This window comes from Dipodomys spectabilis, unplaced genomic scaffold, assembly GCF_019054845.1.
Source record: "Dipodomys spectabilis isolate Male_0828 unplaced genomic scaffold, ASM1905484v1 ptg000154l, whole genome shotgun sequence".
NCBI classification, from domain to species: Eukaryota; Metazoa; Chordata; class Mammalia; order Rodentia; family Heteromyidae; genus Dipodomys; species Dipodomys spectabilis.
The window spans coordinates 2,087,501-2,096,308 of record NW_024870831.1 but is presented as its reverse complement, the minus strand read 5'-3'; the positions used below and the strand labels follow the sequence as shown (position 1 = coordinate 2,096,308).

General features: G+C 33.6%; 1 non-coding gene across 1 annotated transcript; it reads left to right on the top strand.

The window, feature by feature from the left end:
- The first annotated feature begins 1,389 nt into the window (after window positions 1–1,389).
- Window positions 1,390–1,496, top strand: LOC122118501. Its single transcript, XR_006149387.1, has one exon. It is a non-coding gene; the product is annotated as a U6 spliceosomal RNA (small nuclear RNA).
- The last annotated feature ends 7,312 nt before the right edge of the window (window positions 1,497–8,808 follow it).

The following is an 8,808-nucleotide window of genomic DNA, read 5'->3' as shown; positions in this document are numbered from 1 at the left end:
TCCTCTGGTAATGTGTCTTGTATATTTCATTGTTACAATGGGTCAACCAGTAACCTTTCCTTATATCATAAATGAAGAAATGCTGGCTTGATTTATGCTGATTCTACTTGTGTAGACACCTCTAAAATCACTGGCCAAATCCAAGAGCACATAAATGAAATGCCATCATTTTTTTTTGTCAGTTGGTATAATTGTGTTCTACACCTTCATTGACAGGTTACAAATTATTCTCAAACTTTAGAACATTAAAAATACTTTCTTTTTTTCTTATTTTCTTGGCCAGGAAGTCAGCAAGACCTCAGTCAGCATTTCTCACATAGGAATTTTCACATGGGTCAGTTAAATATATATGTAGAGTCCAATTTTTGGAGGACTCACTCATCTGCCTACAAATTCATGCTGGTTGTTGGAAAAAGAGCTCAAGTAAGGATGCCATTTAAAGCCTTATAACTTTACTCTTTACCAGGGTATTCTCCTGCTAAATTGGTGGTTGAAAGTGTCTACAAGAGGACAATCCTTGAGGAGCAGGGAGACACCATATGACATACTTACTGAGGTTTCCAAGTGACTTGCTATCATTTGTACTGCATTTTGTAAGTCAAATCTCTCTAAAACTACCAGTTTTAAGAGATAAGAGGAGTGGTAAATGAACTCTTAGAGACAAATACATCTTCAACATGTATTGTTTCTAGTATTCAGTTTAAGGCATATTCAACAACTGGTGAAACTTGTGTTGGCTGTAATTATGTGTCTTTCTCCATGTGTGCATGTATACGTGTGTATATATATGTGTGTGAATAGTAACTTACATGCGTACATTATGGCTTATATCATCATTTATTCCTTGCTATCAAATAAAGTAAGGAATCCATAAAGTTTTAACAGAAACTGTATAGTTAAAGTCTTAACTCTTCACTCTGCTTCTTTACACAAAGACTTTGCAACTTCTCATTAATAAAGTTTCCATAAACTCTGAAATGTAAATACTTAGTACTTAATGTCTGTTACCATAAATATTAAATACTTTATAGAAAAGTTTTATACCTGCCAAACGGTCCTATTTTGGGCATATATAAGCAAATTCCCAAAATTAAGCATATTTAAAACCTTAAAACTTTTAACAAACCTAAACACTTGCTGCAATGTTCATTTTGACAGGTGCCTTGTATAGAATAATTGAATTCCTCCTCCTACACATCTCTTGAACTACAAATATCTGGAATTATTTTGTTTTTGGCATGTCTATCTTGATTTTATTCCTAAATGTGTGCTTATGTAAGAAATATATGATTCTAAAATTTCACAACAATTCTTTTGAACTTAATTTTGTTGAATTGTCTAGTTTAATAAAATCAATAAAAATTATACTTTATATATAAAAAATGTTCTGTGCTCAATTTAGCATCACATACACTAACATTGGAATAATACAAAGAAGATTAGCATGCCCCCTGCACAAGTATGTCATGAAAATTTGTGTAGCATTCCATATTTTTACAACAACAGATGCTGAAAGTTGTGTGGTCACAAGGGAATCGTACTGCATTCTTGGTGGGAGTGTAAACTTGTTCAAATACTTTGGAAAGCAGTATGGAAGTTCCTCAAAAGACTCTACATAAAACTCCCGTATGACACAGTAATCCCACTTTTGGGGATGTACCCAAATGATCATAAACAAGACCATACTAAAACTACCAGCACAACTATGTTGATTGCAACATTATTTATGATAGCTAAGATATGAATCCAAACCAAATGCCCCCATTAGATGAATGGATCAAGAAAATATGGTATATTTACACAATGGAATTCTATGCCTCCATCAGAAAGAATGACATCGCCCAATTTGTTAGGAAATGGAAAGACTTGGAAAAAAATTTATTGACTGAAGTAAGCCAAGTCCAAAGAAACATAGGTCCCATGATTTCCCTTATTTTCAATAACAAATGTATGTCTGGGATAAGCAGAAAAGTTCAAAAGATATGTGCATATAACCAGATAAAATGATGTTAAAGAAATTGAACCCCAAAATAGGGACACAAGTGGTTTTTTGTTTCTTGCTATTGTTTCTCAGGTACTTATAACGTGTGATGTCAATTTTTTGTTTTTTTGTATGTTTCTCCCCACGATATAACCCCTGTTTTCTCTGTATTTGAAGTTGGTGCACTTACATCTTGTATGTATGCTTCTCTAATTTGGGGAGGGGAAGGGAAAAAATGCTCAAATAGGGATACAGGTTGACCCATTGTAACAATGAGATGCACAAGACACTATGTTGAAAAATGAACTTTACAATTTAGGCGGGGGAAGGAAGGGGGAGGGGAGTATACTTGTGGAGGTGAGAGGGAAGGGATGGTATGGGAAATATAAAGGAGGAGGTAACAATGCTTGTTAGGAAATGTACTAGTTTCCTTGTCCTTGTAAATGTGACCCCTGTGCACAGTATTATTACAATAAAAAACATATAAAAATGTTCTGAGATGGAAGAGTTTATTTCCTGTATTTTACCCATATAATATCGTTAACAAAGAAATTAATGCAGAACACTGATATGACGGTAATTTCAATAAATGTGTGTGTGTGTGAGTAAGGCAGCGCTCAAGGAAACACGCGCGTGCATGTGAACACACGCCATACATGTATATTGGCGTGCTCAGAGTTTAAAATCAGGGCTTCAAGGTCTTGCTAGGCCTTTCCTATCTAGATTGGTGAGCTACTATATAAGCTACATCTCAATTCATGGCTCTTTGCTAGTTCATTAAACATTTTGAAAAATAATTTCATGAAGTTTTTTTTTTTTTTGGTCCTGATTGGCTCCCAAGTGTTATCCACAGAAATCAGACTCCAGAGCAAATATTCAGAGTAGATAGGATTATAGGTGTGACCAGCCAGCACAAGGCTTTTAGAACAATTTTAAAAAATAAAAGAAAATTTACTTCATGGGGGCCTGTTTTATCATCTCCTAATTTGAAAGCCTTTTGAAGTGAGTATATGTCAGTTTGGGGATTGTTAAAAGATAGTAAGTGATGATATTTAAAAGTTTTAGTACTTTTTAAAAATGAAACTGGAACTGTATGACAGAAGAAATTTGGCTGTCTTCGGACCTCAATTTGTAAGCTCAGCTCTGTGTATGATAACCCAATGTCACCAACACATTCTGTGTTGAAGACAAAATGTGATAGAAAACAATCACCAAGGGCAATATTTGCTATGCTATTATTTCTTGGACAAAATGAATATTGAATTGAGAGTGTAAGAGAATGGAGAGATTTAACCCACCTTTTTGGTATTACTGAAAGACTTTTGGAAACTTTGACTCATTTCCTTCCTCACTGTGTGTGTCTTTGGGCCATGCACTTAGTGTCTTTAACTACAATTTTTCCCAACACTACAATGGTAATAACATTAGCATTATAGCGAATGTTATCTTAAGAATTAAGAGAATAAGACTTGTGAAACACTTAACATAAACCTATGAATGAGCTTTGAGTTTAGCCAGCATTCTTTTTTAAATACCAAATAGAATATGATAAGTAATACAAAAACCATTACATGTAGTGTGAGCAACCAGAAGTAATATCTATTGACCATGCTCTGCTTCCAAGGAAGCCAGATGGATAACTTCTCATGCTGTAAAACAAACTGGTTATCTTATGTCATGATAATGTAAAAGTATCAGGGTCAGAACGATGAAGAAATGTTGTAGACAGAGGTGAAATCCATATGAAATGTGCAAAACTGATAGCACATAAAAGTATCTGAGCAGTATATTGTGTTTTACATCATTTAAGTTACATCGCAAAGATAAGGAAGACCTAGAAGAATAAATTGTCTTTTTGATATTCTATCATAGGTCCTTAGAAGGATCAACACTTTCCTCATTCTTGTAGAGGCATCATCAGATGAGGGGAAATATATTTTTTGTTTGCTTCCTTCCAGTTATTCTTCAGTTTGAAATCTGAACTACATGAAACTGAAAGAAACCAAGTGAAATTAGTCATGCAGCCTTTGGAAAGAACAAAGTAAAATAAATAAATTATATATAGTCTTGTAAAAGGTCTAACTAAATTGAGTTATATAGTCTCAAGCCTCAACAGAAAATGATTTAAGCAATATCATGTTATTAAAAAAATTTTAAATGTTAGGAGCTGCTTAATTTTTTCCTTTCTACTACTTTGAATTAATTATTGATTTGCTATAGAGAGATTAAAGATGAGATTAACAAGAAACTTGATTAAAAATGGACAAATATTCTGAATAGACATGTTTTCCAAAAAGCCCTGAAAATCTCCTGTGGATTTACAAATTTGTTTTTAATAAAACGTCTATGTTGGCTGAATGCTTTGTGAGCAGAAGTCATTAGAGAAATGCAATTCAAAATTACTATAATACTACTTTGTAACTATTATAACTCTTATCAAAAATATCCAAGGACCCAGGTGTGGTGGTAAAGGCTGGTAAATCCAAGTGATTGGAGGTTGGAGTAAAAGGATTTGAGTCTAAGGCCAGTCTTGGGTACTGCACACAGTAAAATCCTACCCTTTAAAAAAACTCAAAAGGTAATAATGTTGGCTGGCGACACTGTGGAGAAAAGGAAATTTTCTATACTCTTAGTCAAAATACAGGTTAGTGTTCTCATTGTAGAAAGTAGTATGCAGTTTTCTAAAGAAATCCTGGGCTGGGAAGGTGGCTCAGTGGTAGAGCGCTTGCTTTGCATGGTCGAGGCCCTGGGTTTGATTCCTCAGTACCACATAAGCAAAAAGGAAAAAGCCGGAAGTGGCGCTGTGGCTCAAGTGGTAGAGCGCTAGCCTTGGGCTGAAGAGCTGAGGGAAAGCGCCCAGGCCCAGAGTTCAGGCCCCACTACCAGACCCCCCCCCAAAAAAAATAGAAATCCTAAGTTGAAATATCATCTGACCCACCAATCATGTGAATATTTCTCTCTGGGTAACTCATAAATATATCTGTAGTTCATTATTATTCACATTATTCACAACAACAGCCAAGATATAAATCGAAGTCTAGTGTTCAACTACAAACTAATAAAGCAACTGTGGTACATGCACAAATATCTTTTTCTGTTGAAACCAAAGTAAATTTTTTTATTATTTTCCTGTCTCTATGTGATTAACCTCCAAATAAGAAATCCAGATAATGATTTAATTTAGCCAATACTATTTATTGAGTATAAGGACCTTCTACTCTCTACATTCTTCACACTAAGATCACTAAATATGATGAGTCTGAAATAATTAGTCTCTTGTTGACCTATGTTAATATTCTTTACAATGTGAGTGAAATGTTTAAAAAGTATCATTTGTTTTAGCTTAATTTCTCTGAAGAGACCATAAATGATATTATCAAAGCTTAAAAATGATTTTATTTAAAATTTAGAATTCAGGAAATGGTTTAGATCATTCTGGTTACTGTAGCCCTCACTACAACCTCATGAGAAAATTTATATTGATGAAGCAAAAATCTGAGGTTAGACATTTATGAATAAAAAAATCATGTCATTCTGAATATGTAGAGCTACATAACAAACATAGAAAATTTAGCTTTTAAATACCTGAATATGCTAGTACATTTAATTGCAGGGTAAGTACTTATTCTGAAAGGAGATAAAATTGCACTTATTTTGAAATGTAAACCTAAGTATTTATTTGAATAAAAGACAATGTTTAAAATATCACTCATTCAAGAAACAAGATGTATATTTAGTTGTTTCTCATGCCAATTATGTTCTCTAAACTTACTACAAATACTAGATTAGTAAACTTAATTCATTGCTTTGTAGGGAAATAGCAATTCCGTTTCTTAAAACTCATGACAAAAACTTTTTCTCAAACAATTGCTAAGTAGGTGTTTTATATTTTTTGTCAAGGAATTTTATTCGATAAATTTTTATTCCTTAAGTTAACTAATTGGCAAACAATACAAATTATGCATGGACAAAGTTTATCTAACACGAGTTTGTTGTTGTTTTTTTATTCAGAAGACAGATCATGGCTCTCTTAAAGAACACTAGAAGGCAGTGTGTTCTTTATTAATTTTTAGTTATTGTGTTAATAGATATTAATTGTCAGAAGTGACAATTCCATAATATATTTAACATGTTTGATTATACTCCCTCTATATCCTTCTCATTACTCCTTCCTCCAAAGGTATTCTGTTTTTCACATAAAATTACAACTTTATATATGCCCATATAAACTAATTTGGAAGATTTAAGCTAAACTGCAAGTTAATTCAAGATATACATTGAATTAATAGGATGAATAAAAACCCAAATATTTTTTGTTAACGTTTGAATTGAGCTATCATTATTATTATGGTTATGGTTAGGATCCCAAACAGAATTAGAATTAGGATTAGAGAAATAGAAAATTTAGGTTCATCACAGGATGACCCATTGCAACAATGATACTCACATGACACTATGTTGAAAATAAAGTTTACACCAGGGGAGGGAGGGGTAAGGGAAGTGGGGAGGGATGGAATAGTGGGAGAACAAGAAAGAAGTGGGTAACAATGCTCAACAAGAAACGTACTCCTTACCTTACACATGTAACTAATCCCTCTTTAAAGCATCTTTTCAACAAAATAAAATTTTTAAAAAATAATGAACAATAAAACCTGACAAGAAATAGAAAAACACTTAAAATTTATGTTCAAAATGCAAGTAAAATTTAGACCTCCACGCTGAGCAAGAGTTGGGATAAATATGAAAAAGTGGCTTGTTATTGACATGATGATTCAGTTATATGTATGCTTAGGATTAGGCAAGGTGTGCCAGTTAGAGCGGATTAGGATGAGAAAAACATGTAAGACATTGTGTAAAACTGCCACATATTTTAAGAGGAATGAATGGCAAGAATGAATGAAACCAGTCTGTGTTACTTTAAACATTCAGATAAAATTTGGTTTAAAGTGTGAGGTACATTTTTGTTCCGGTTAGGTTTAGGGAAGGATAAGCTTTAAGGTAAATTTTAGTTTTCCAATAAGAAATAGAAGCCAAAAAAATGTACGATTGAATAGAATCTAGACAATTTTCCTTACATTAGCCATTTGGTGTTAAATCAGAATGTGATTTGGATTAGGTTTCTGGTTAACCGGGTTTGAGGATAGAGTAAGAAACGGGTTAAACTAGTGGCTCGTGTCTATTATCCAAGGTACTCAGGAAGCTGTTTTTGAGGATCGCAGTTCAAAGGTAGCCCAGGCAGGAAATTTCATCAGACTTTTATCTCAAATTAACCACCATAAAACACAAAAGAGGTGCTGTGAGCTAAAGAACTCAGGGGTCATGCCCTGGCCCAGAGTGCAAGCCCCACGACCGACAAAAAGAGAGAGAAAAAAAGAAATGTTAAATACTAAGTAAAGCTGAAACTTTTTTTAGGTTCTAGGAATTCAGGAAAAGCTGGGATAATGGAAGTACAATGTATTTCAAAATATCAGGGTTTGAGATCAATGGGTATTGATCTCTGAACTTGAAGCTGATCCCTGCCATCCAACAACATCACATTCTTGTGAATATCACTAGCTGGCCTCATGAGCATAGCAGCCAGCTGGGGCTCAGCTATCTGATGGCCGTGGACTCCAACAATGCAATCATTTCTGTGCACAGACTGAAAACTATCATAGGTAATTTTGATTTATTCCATTCTATTCTCAGCTAAATTCTATGTTCAGGTTTGTATGTTTTATGATCTCTTAAATATTAATTACTATTTTCCTACATTCTCAAAAGTAACATATATGTCTTACTCTAAAATTCATTCAAACATGCAAAAAATATTAATGTAGTTGCTGTCCACCTATGGCTCATATTTTAAAACCTGGCTACTTTAGAGGTAAAAATCAGAGGATCCTGGTTTAAAGCAGCCTATGCAGAAAAATCTGAGATATTTCTCCAATTGAGAAACCAAAATCCGGAAGTGGAGATGTAGCTCTCATTGTCGAGTGTCAGCTTTGAGCAAAAAGACTAAACAGGAATATTAGGTCTACTTCTGACTCCATTATTTACTCATGGAACAAACACACACACACAAACACATAATCTGCATTCTCTTTGACTCCCCTTCTTGAGCAGTGTTCAATGCCATTAACTTAATGCATGTTTTCTCCAAATTACTATGGTAGGGAATAAACTACATTTGCATTTATGATAATGCACTTTTTGTACTTTTTGTTTTGCAGTTTTTTTGTACTTATGTGAGAGAACAGTGTTTTGTGAAGACTAAACAGAAATCAATGTGTCAGTAAATCGGTAGGTGACAGACTGAAAAATACAGATAATACCACTTGAAATTTTATTTCTCCAGATTTAAATATATATACATATACATGTTTTCAAATTTTCTGCCAAGATTTTCTTTCCATTAAAAATAATCTATTTTTTTCATTATATAAATTTAACATATTGTATGTCTCAGAGTAGATTTATATTTACAGAATTTCTTTCCTTGGAGACAAGATTGTGCAGTGTAAATCTGGCTTTCCGCAACTCCTACTTCTGTCTGGCATTACCATGTGGTAGTATAGTACCATATCCAGCTATATTATTTACATTTTTTACATTAGAATATTAATATGAACAGCTTTAAGCCACATATCTTCATGAGTATGAATGAATTTCTTGCAAAAATTATTATAGAGTTACTGAGTGAAGCCAATTATGGTAGACATGCCTCTAATCACAGCACCCAGTAGGACTGTAAGCTTAAGAGCAACCTGAGCTACACAGCAAGTCCCTTTGAAAACAAAACAAAACAACAACTTGTGAGCTTGGAAGTGGGAAAGTATTGTTAAGTG